Here is an 11,514-nt window from a genome sequence, read left to right as displayed (position 1 = left end):
TCATTGCTCTTATTCCCTTAGGTTTCCCTTGAGAAGGAACAAAAATTCTATTTTTCAATCACTTGTCATTACAGATAATGAACTGCTTGGTTCTTCCTTGAAACATTGTGTGATGTGGGTAAATAGACAACCCTTGGATTCCAGGTATCTTTAGCACCTCTTTCTTAGTTACAACTTCTGCTTTTTAAATAATATTGTATATCTCTTAGCAATGCCTTGGCAACAGTTTAGTACCCTTTACATCATGTCTCTATGTAACAATTCTTTAATCTTTTCCCAAAGAATTGAATCTTATAAAGAGCATCAGACTGTAATTAAGCAGTGATTTTTCAGAGCCTTAATGCTCACCCCGGGTATCTCAAAGTCGTTGCTGCTCAGATATCCCACCTCTATTTTCAATAAACTTGTTTCATTTACATCTACTTTAAAAATTAAAGCTCTTTGGAAGGTGTTATTACCAAATGGTTACACAAGTGAAAGCAAGTTCTTAAAAAAAACAAACCTGATTTTTTTATTTATAGATTTTCCCATCCACGTTTGGTGACTACTGTATATTTTTGACAGAATTTTCCTTTTGGATGGTTGCTTTACCCTGTACTAAAGCATGTCTGGACACAGTTGAACTCAAGCAGGTACCTCTTCCCCTCTACATCAAGATGTTTCTCTCAGGCCACTGGTTAGCTTTAATAAGGCCCATCGACCACCTAGAGAAATGGCATACACTTTAAAAGAGTTGCTAGATTCTAAAAATTAACTCCTAAAGGCCCACGTAATGGTGAGGACTTGTGCAAAGTGATGGATGAATAACATTTTTGCCACATTCAGCCCCTGCCAGAGTCGAGACCTGGCCAATGCACGGCCTTTGGTCCAGCTTACTTGTATCAGCCAGGTCTGCGTGGGGTTGTGATGACTGGTAGATTCAAAGGGAGAATTTTACCAACTCTGAACAACTATCAAAGCCTGGTATCTTGGGCTTGTTAGTATTTGTTGGACTGAAGGAAACACTGAAGTTACTGCCTTAAGCTGGGGGAATCTATACAAATGTTCATGACATGAAATGTTAGTTGGGGAATGTTTTCTTTTAGTCAGCTAGGACCACTGTGACAAAATCCAGCTATTAGGTGGGTTAAACCACCGACTTTTATTTTCTCACTGCTCTGGAAGTCACTAGTTCAGGATGAAGGGGCCAGCAAATTTGATTTTGGGGAAGGGCAAGAGAACCTGGCTCATAGACAGCCACCTTCCTGCTGAGTCCTCACCTTTCCTCTCTCCTCCTAAGGACAAGTCCCATCAGATTAGGGCTCCTCCATTAGAACCTCATATTACCCTAATGATCAAACAAAACCCCCATACTCAAATACATGGGGGATTCAGGTTTCTAAATATGAATTGAGAATATGAACAAAATTCAGTCAATAACAGAATGATAAACATACCTTCTGACCTCGAATTTTGCACTTCTTTATAGTCTTTGAATCATTTGACTGAACGTGTCACATTTACTAGGATTAGCCATGTGTGCCATTTGCTGCCAGTGTCATTTCACTAACCCCACCCCTGGCCATTGGTGTCTTGGAGACAAGACTCAACATGGCAACAGACTTGTGGGATGAGAGGAACATCCTAATGCTCAGTCTATCCTCCACAGATCTGTTATGGTGGTGACCACTTCCCCCCTCCTGCTGCTTCACATTCTCAACATCACCGTTATCTGTCTTATTCAGGAAAGGAGCAAAGGAATGAAAGAGAGCAAGGGAGAAAGATACCTCTCTCAAGATATTTATTGCTTAAGTCAAGACATACTTCCAGGGGTGGAGAAGGGACTCCCTCCTCATTTCTCTTCAGGATTCTACTATTATAAGTTTGCCACACATTCATTCCTAAATTAGTCAGCTGTTAACTCTAAGAAGGTAGAGATTCTGGTCTTCAGAATGTGAGAACCACACTTGTATGCTTGAAGGGAGACAGGAAGCATGGTCGTATTGAATTTTTGAGCAGGTCAGAGGAAAGATACTACTAGATCACTCTCAAAACTAGGGGACTGGAGTCTGGGAGAACCAAGACAGTTACAGAAACATATTATGGAAACCCAGTGGAAGGAGAAACATGAAAACAAACTACTTACAGGACCATTTTGACTAAGTAACATTCAGGGTGCTTATTGAAGAACACAAGATAGAGCACTCAGAATGCCAAACCAGAATGATTGCTGGGGCTAGGTCAGGTAGCAAGTCACCATCTCCAAAAGTGAGTACCTATTAGTACCTGTCTCCAAAAGTGAGTACCTATTAGGTGCTCAAGACACGTTTGCTAAAATGAACTGAAACATGGACTCACCCTGCCCGCATCTTTGACATGGATTTCTGTTCACTTCCTGTTGGTGGGTTGTCACCTGTTAATTAACCACAACTTGGAATTTCCAAGGTAAGACAAATACAGGTAAAACATAAACCAAAAAGCAGGAGAAATTTCTTTAATGGCAGCCAACTCTTATTCTCAACATGCAGTTTTCATTTTGCCCTTGAGGGGTGATGAAGAGAAACCTTGCATTCTCTCACACCTTCACATGACTGAGGACTTTTCATTACTTCTCCCAGATTATTTGCTATAAACACAATTTCAAAACACCAAGGGGACCAAATCAGGGAACCTTTATTTCGCCACCCCTGTCTGAGAAAGGTAGGAGTGTGGGGGAAAAAAAGAAACTGTCATTCACAGCTTCAAGCACTTGGAATACCTTTGGGACTTGAGGTGACCCAGAACAAAACTAACCCACCGAAGAAAGACTTTCTTTATGATTCCTCTTGTTTCTCTATTTAAACCAACAGACAAAGCCCTGCATACCAATTCCCTAGCTGCTTAAGGTGCCAAAGTAATTTCAACACCAAAACCCACTCAGCCCCAGAGAATAAGAAACTGCCCTCACACTTGTGGCTGTTTGATTAAAGCTCAAATACTGCATCGTAGAAAGCTTTTGCCCTTTAGAAAGCTCAAAGTCCCTGAGGCTGTGTGCGCCTTTGATTACCTCGTCTCCAAAAAGCCTGACATTGCTGCTTCTGCTTCATCAAAGGCTAGAGCAAGAGGAGGAATTTCGACCCCAGTTGTATTCACACACCACCTCAAACACTTCAGGAGAACTTGAAAAGTGACCTTTGTATACCCAGAATATTTTAGCAAAATGCACATACAGCTTGGTTGTCGAGACATTTATAAACATATATTAAAATACATAAGGCTATTCCTTATGTAAGTGATGCCCCATTTGCAGTATGAATAACAAAAGCAGAACTTCAAAATGACAGGGTTGTCTGATATTTCAGCACAAATTTTTCATAATTGTCTCTGTATATTAGAGTTTAGGTTTACAGAAAAATTGAGTGGGACATTCAGAGAGTTCCTTTATACTTTCAATCCCTCACCTTAACTTGCCCCACAAACACACACTATTTTTCTTATTATTAAAATCTTGTATTAGTGTGGGACATTTGTTGCAATTGATATGCCAATACCGATACATCATTCTTTATGTTAGCATTCACTCTGTGTTATACATTCTAGTATATTCTGTGGGTACTGACCACCTTGTGAGGCCATGTGTCCACCATTATGATATACAGAAAGTTTCACTGTTCTAAATATCCCCTGTACTCCACTTGCTAATCACACCCTCTCCTTAAGTCACTGACAACCTCTGATCTTTCCACTGTCTTCATAGTTTTGCTTTTTTCCAGAATGTCACATTCTTGGAATAATAGAGTATATAGCTTTCTCAAATTGGCTTCTTTTACTTGTCAATATGCATTTAAGGTTGCTGCATGTCTTTTCATAGCATAATAGTTCATTTCTTTTTATCAATGTTAAATCCATTTTATAAATGTGCTGCAATTTACTCATTCATTTACTGAAGGACATCTTGGTTGCTTAAGTTTTGGCAATTATCAAAAAAGCTGCGACAAACATCTGTGTGTAGGTTTTGGTATGGATAGAAGTTTTCAGTCCCTTTGGGTGAATATCAAGGATTACATTTCTGGATCTTATTTTTGTTTTTATTGTGTTAATATTGGTTTTCTGCACTGTGTATGATTCAGTGGTTTAGGATCCACCTCTTCATTTGTATGCTACCACGCCACACCCACAACACCATAATCCTCCACCACAGTCCATTTTAGAGGCATGTTTTTTTTTTTTTTTATTTATTTGTTTGTTTGTTTGTTTTGTTTATACATGCACTGGGTACAGTCAGAAGCGCGGGAGGGTGAGAGAATTCACCAGAGCAAGAGCGGGGAGCAGAGCAGGCAGAAGGACCGAAGTACACTGCTGAGGGGAGCAGCGGGCGGCAAGAGAGGTCTGCGCGCCATATGGGACCCTCCTCCGGTGGCTGGGGAGCAGCTGGGAATCGAACCGGCGCTGCAGAGGCCGCGGGCAGCTTCGCAACCCAGCGCTCAACCGCTGCGCCACCGGGGAGGCCCACACCACAGTCCATTTTAAAGAAACTGACAGGCTGTGCCCCTTTGCTTGCTACCACTTTCTTACCAACATCTGGTATTGTCAGTGTTTTGCATTTCTGCTATTCTAATAAGTGTATAATAGGATCTCATTGTTTAACTTGCAGTTCCCTTATGACATATGATGTTGGCATCTTTTCATGTACTTATTTACCATCTGTCTTCTTTGGTGAGGTGTCTACACAGGTCTTTTACTCATTTTTTAAGTTTTTTATTCTTATTGAGTTTTAAGAGTTCTTTGTATATTTTACATACCAATTCTTTATCAAATATATGGTGGGCAAAGATGATCCTTCATTCTGTGCCTTTTTTTATTCTCCTAACAGTGACTTTAGCAAAGCAGCGATTTGGGTGTTTTCCTTCTCCATTGCTCATATTTTCCCCCCACCACCCTCTCCTTTATGTCCCCTTGTTTTTTTCCCTCCCCCTCCCTCTTAACCTTAGAGCTTCAGAATGCTTGTCAATATCCAGTAGTTTTTGAAAGTATTTTATGTTGTCAAACTGTTTTATATGAACGCCCAATATTTGTTATCGCTCTGACTTGCTTTGCTGCATGTAGTTTCTCCAAATTCCCAACATTTTCTTGAAAATGATTGCATTTCATCCTTTGTCGTGAACATGTAATATTCCATGGTATATATGCACCACATATTTTCGATCCATTTGTCTGTTGGAGATTTTGGCTGCCTCCATGTCTGAGCAACTACAAATAATGCTGATGTGGATATTCTAGAACATATGAGCTTTTCTGTTGGTGATTTCATATTCTGTGGCTATATGCCTAAGAGTAGGATTGCCAGGTCATATGGTATTTCTAATTTTTTAAGATAAATCCAGACTGTTTTCCATAATGGTTTCATCAGATCACATACCCACCAACGATGTATTAGGGTTCCTTCTCCACATCCTCTCCAGCACCTGCTGTTGGATGTATTTTTGATATGTGCCATTCTCACAAAAGTGAGGTGGTATCTCATAGTTCTAATCTGCATCTCTCTTATTAGGAGTGACAATGAACATTTTCTCATGTTGCTTGGCCTTCAGGACATACTCTTTAGTGAGCAGTCTGTTCTTATCTGTGGCCTATTTATTAATTGGGTTATCTGGGTTTTTTGTTGGATAGAGTTTTTATATCTCCTGGATATTAATCCCTTCTCAGTCACTTATTGTATATATATTTTTCCCATTCAGCAGGCTATCTATTTAATGGTCTTGTATTTTCTTTTGCTGTATAGAAATTTTTCAATTTGAGGTAAAACCATCTGTTTATTTTTTGAGGTAAAACCAATTGTTAATTTCCTTGCCGTGAATATTCCTAGCAACCATAACATCTCTCCAGTAAGGTTTAATTTTTTTAGTCTCAAGTTTCAAAAAGTTAATAGCCCACTCTCTAAAATCAGATCTAAACTACGACTAACAGAAGACACACACAAATTTGTCCTGTTAACAGACAAAGTCATTTTACTAAAAGCAGGAGATATTTTTATCAGTAGTAACCATAGGGAGGTAGTTGCTTGTAACCATTGTATCCACATTGCTGTGGGTAGTAAGGTTCTTGGGTGGGCTGTGGTTCAAGGTTACCCCAGGATCATCCACGCCATTGATTGGATCTACTGTCACTTGGCCATTCCCGTCTGCCATGCCTATGCCTAAACTGCCTGTTATCTTGCAACCAATTTCCTCTTTCTTAGGTTCCCACCAGGCTTGCGATTCCATTCATCAATTGGAGGGTGACATTCAGGATGGCATTTCAGGAGGCCTGTACTCCTGGTCACCTTTTACGTACCTACTGACAAATAGCTCATTAAAATTTGCAACAGCTTCAGAAGCATCACCCCGAAGTCCAAGAGCTCTGAGGTGGCTGGACTAGTGAATGCCTAGGCTGTTTAGGTTTGCATGTTCAGACAGAAGGACACTTGAGGCCAGGGAGGCCCAAGTTCCTGAGGACCTCCCCTCTGAGACAGGTGTCCTGAGTTCTGTGGTGTCACCCCACCTCTCCAAGTTCTGAAAATATTTAATAACACAAGAAAATGATAACTTATAATAAAAAATGAGAGTGGATACAGTATCCACATACAATGCTGTATATATTAGACACACACACTTGTATCTTCAAAAATTCACAAAATTTCATAAAAGCACGGCACTAAGTAGGCTGTATAATGGACAACTGTTTACGGTGTAAGAGCTGAAGCAAGGCAAAATGTCACTTTGTACAGTCTCAGCTGGGAATGTGTATGTTGGGGGTAAATAAAATATTTTACTGCTCTGCCAATGTCCATGAGTGACTGTGAAAGCATTGTGAGTGTTGATTTATGGTTATAAATAAATGTTCACAAGTAGGTAAAATGATAAATATGGAATTCATGAATACTAAGAAACAACTTTATATATATTTATACATACACACACATATATATAAAATGATGGTTACAAATTGTATAAAATGGGAGAGGAAATCTATCATACTATAAAGAAATACATTAAATTTATGGTGTTTATTACAGGTGATTTTTATTCTTTGTACTTTTCTGTATTTTTTTCAAATTTTCTTTTTTATGTGAAAAGATGTTTATTGCAAAGTCAGCTGCAATGGTGAAAAATTTTCTAAATGTAAATGTTATTGAAGAATGGTTAATTATGGCACTTCCATAAAAATGAATTCTCTAAAGATTATATTTAAGAATATTTGATAATATAGAAAATGCTCATGACATAATGCTAAATAAAAAAGTATGATAATTACATATAGGCATTGGACTCTCAATTCTATGACTAAATGACTATCAGGACATAGGCCAAAATGTTAGCATATTTCTCTATGGTTAGTGGCATTATGAGCACTTATCCTTTTCCCTAAACATTTCTACATTTTCTATATTTTCAAACATACACCACATAACCCACTAAAAAATAGAAAAAAAAATAATTCTAGCTCCTAATCAAAATCTCAGAGACCTAGGCCATTTTCTGGTGCATAAGTTGATACCATAAATTACAAATTCCTTTCCATGGAAGATATCTAAATTCAGGTACATTTTAGGCTTAATATTCTGTCTTTCTGATGTTTCCATAATGATCTTAGAGTGTTCTTATAATAAAACAAAAACAAAAAGAAAAAGAAAATTGTATTGGGAAACATTCCTATGATGTTAACAGTATGCAGACATGAATTTGAAATTGAACTATACCATGCAACAATTTCAAGGTAACATAAATTGGAGGATGAGGTTGTGCATATCTCTATTCCTGTGGAAGATAAGGAAAAGCATATGCTTATAGCTCACCTTTGAAGAGTAGGAGAAGTTTCTACTAGGAGCAGAATATAAACATTTGCTTCCTTAAGCGACAGTGCTGCAGCCTATTAACATTATAAGATTCTGTATAAATAAATACTAATTTTGAAATTTTACTGAAACACACTACATGTTTGGGTCTGCTGAAAAACCTGGTGGTAAGGCTATTAAATTGCACAACACATCAAAAGCAACATAGCCTTCAAATAGATGTGCAAACTTTTGTTAAGGCAAGACTCTTCTTAAACCTAGGTGCACACACATTTTAGACTGGATTTTATTCAACGGGATGATTTCCTCATTAAGACTTCTTTGGTTATGGCATAGAAACTTTGAGTTCCCAAACTGAAAATAAAAGATATGAGTTGCTCACCTCCTCTTGGGCTTCTAAAATCTGACAGCAAGAAGCAAATAATATAACATGATCTATGTAGTCCACCTTCTGGAGTTAGGAGGGCATATGTCATAAAAATATTTCAAAACAATTTTTAGATATAAAAAGGATTGAACACTGAATTATTAAGTGAAAGAATGTCAACAAATTACTCAGGCTTTTACTGTTGGCATCTGTCACATTCTGACAATATACCATTTGAGTAGCTGTCAAGTGTTCTTTCACTTTTAGTGTCATCTCTTTTTTACAAGAAGTGTGATTATAGAGTAACCTGACTATTTTAATCTAACACACTACATACTCTTTTCCTTATAATGAGTGTTTTTCCTTCAAATGAATTACTTTAAGATGCTACATACTTAATTCATTGCTCAAGACCTGCTTGGGACCTCTTTTACAAACTACTTTCCGACACATGAGAAAGACCATCTACATATTTTATAATCACTATTTTCTAACTTCAGTTTGATGGCAAGACACTGTTTTAAACCCTTTCTTGTGCTTCTCAAATTTACCATCCCCTTCCAGAAGACAGGATTGACCACTATTAAGAATATTTAAAATATGGAAACATAAAATTGATCATGTGTATCATTTTTTTAAGATATAGAAAAGTCTCCTGAAGCTTAAAAACACATTTACTAAATATAAAATATATTTACACATTTTTTTTCAAAATTCTTAATATGTTTACTGAACACCTATCATGTGTCAAACACTGTTTATTGCCTAAACAATAAACAAGACAAAGCCTCAATCATGAAGAAACCTATGGTTTATTGAAGGAGATAAATATTTATAATGTCAGGCATAGATAAGAACTAAATACAATATAGCAAGTAAGGAACAAGCAAAATCAAGATGGGGTGCTGTTTTAGATACAATAGTGGGTGACATACAGATACTTGAAGGAGAGCAAGAGCAACTCAAGTGAATATCTAGATATAGAATATTCCTGACAGAGGAGACAAGGACCTGCTGTCCCTGAGGCCGAATCATGCTTGAGATGTTTGAGGAAGGGCAAAGAGGCCAGTGTGGCTAAAATGGAGTAAGCAAGAGGAAGAGTAGTAACACATAAGACAATAGAGGGAGACAGGAACTTTCATGGCCATGTAGAGGAGAACAGATTTTTTGAAAGGCGATTGGAAATCATTGAACACTTTTGAGTAAGGGAATGTCATGATTATGATTAATGTTTACAAAGGATCACTGGATGTTGGCTGAAGAATAGATCTGTAGGCAGCTAGAAGGTTATTACTATGCTTCAGAGATGATGATGGTTTACTCAGGGTGGCAATGTCAAAGGCAGTTGAGGATTAATTAAATTTGATATATTTTAAGGTAGTGCTAATGGGATTATTTTTTTATTTTTATTTTATTTTTTTAAAGAGATGCCTGCATTGACAGACAGGCAGTCCTTTAAAAAAATTTTATTTATTTATGCATACAAGAACTGGGGTGCAGACCAGAGGTGTGGGGGGTGAGAGGATTCACTGGAGACAGAGTGGGGAGCAGAACAGATGGATCTACTGAAATACACTGCTGAGGGGAGCAGCGGGTGAGACAGGAGAGGTCTGCTGTCCCATGTGGGCTGCTCCCTGAGAGGCAGGAGATCAAACTCGTGCTACAGTAGCTGGCGATAGCTTGATAACACTGTCTTTAACCCCTGTAACACCAGGAAGGTCCAGGATTGTTGTTTAATTTGGAGATGGGGTGGGGTGCATATTCAAAAATCCAAAAATGGAGACAATTGACAAAAACACTATGCCAAATATTTGCAATCATTTGGTAGTTGAGGCGGTTGCTGCCAGAAGCACAACTGGGGGTACCCTGGTGGTGGACAGGGGGAAACTGGGCAGTGAGACTGGCCTAAGGAAAGCCAGGATCCTGAGACTCTATGCAGACACCTGAGCTATGGCAGACCATAGGGGATGAGTTCAGTAGTAATCGTAGAAAGGAATTCCGGTGTCAGGGTGAAATATGGCGACAAACAACAAGCAGAGTTTAAGGCCTGCAGCGTGGGGCCTATCCAGTGGTAGGTAAGCACTCCTAATAAAAAAAGGGATTCACTTTCAGGTGAAATGACAGTAGGCAGAGGCCCAAGTAGTCAAGTGGTGGCACGGCACAGTATGGCAGAAACACAAAAAAACCTCACCAAAGCCACGAGAAGCCTAACCCTTTGTCTCTAGCCAAGCCACAAATTTTTGGGGAGAGCAATGATTTCTGGATAGGAAAAATGTAATTTCCTTTACTAACAATCACAACCTACCCTAATGGTTTCCATGATTCTTCAACCATTAAAGGCACAGGGTGACTTCCTCATTTGCAAGGCTAGCTGAAATAGCTAAGAGTTTCCAAGAGGAATAAAGAATGACAGTGAATTCGGCCTATATATGCACAGCATGCTCCCTGCTGCCTTTCCTTGGCACATCACACATTACCAACCAGAGCCTGCACCATCCCTCAGATCCTATCTTGAAATTTTTATTCCAAGTTGCTTAAAAATTAGGAACTCATCTTATTTCCCATTATATCCTCATTAATGTCCAATGCATGGTAGGTGGTCCATAAGTACTTGGTGGAAAGGAATAAATGAATAAACCTGTTACCACCAGAAATTCTGCTTGGTGACATAATGAGGACATTGTGTTTATATTATACTCTTATCATACACTTGCATATAAATTATACATTCATCTGCATAAATTCATCAACCCAAACTTTTTGTTTAAATTCTGACTAGGAAAATAACCTCCAGAAATGCCATCTAATCCAACCAAATTGTTTTTCTAAGTTTCTCCTATAATTTTACACTGACTCAGCTTGAGTCAACCCTGTCCCCAGTAGTTTGTCAGGGCTGACCTGAGTCATCAGTGCCCTCCTAGAAACAAATGATAGGTTTTTCCTTCTATCTGCAAGACTACTTCCTACCTGAAATAAGTGGCTGAAAACCGAGGCATTATAATGGGCAGTAATGGACCAGTTTTCCAATTCTAGCATCAACAGAAAGTTCATGTCATATACCAGGTATCCGGAGACCTAGGACAACCTCAGCCCTATCACTAAGTAGCTCTGTGATCCAGACAAGTCACTTCCCTTTTTCTGCTATTATTTACCAAACTACAGAAAGTACAGATATAACCAGAAGCTCCATGAAGTCACTTTCAGCTTTGAGGTTGCATAAGCTCCATGAGGGCAGAGACCCAGAGCTTGGCCACTCATGGACGCTGCATGAAAACTGAGTGAAGGAACAAAGGGAATGTCTGTATAGAATCAACACTATACACAACGTGTCACAGAGTGTCAATAGAAAGGGCCT

At 38.6% G+C, this 11,514-nt stretch overlaps 1 pseudogene; it reads right to left on the bottom strand.

Annotated features, from left to right (window-relative positions):
- Positions 1-5,991: 5,991 nt before the first annotated feature.
- On the bottom strand, positions 5,992-11,210 carry LOC119245541 (RNA guanine-N7 methyltransferase-activating subunit-like protein; annotated as a pseudogene).
- Between the last annotated feature and the right edge of the window lie 304 nt (positions 11,211-11,514).

This window comes from Talpa occidentalis, unplaced genomic scaffold (genome assembly GCF_014898055.3).
Source record: "Talpa occidentalis isolate TD23 unplaced genomic scaffold, MPIMG_talOcc4v2.1 talOcc4.15, whole genome shotgun sequence".
NCBI classification, from domain to species: Eukaryota; Metazoa; Chordata; class Mammalia; order Eulipotyphla; family Talpidae; genus Talpa; species Talpa occidentalis.
Note: the sequence above shows the minus strand (reverse complement) of the source record. Positions and strands in the feature narration are given on the sequence as shown.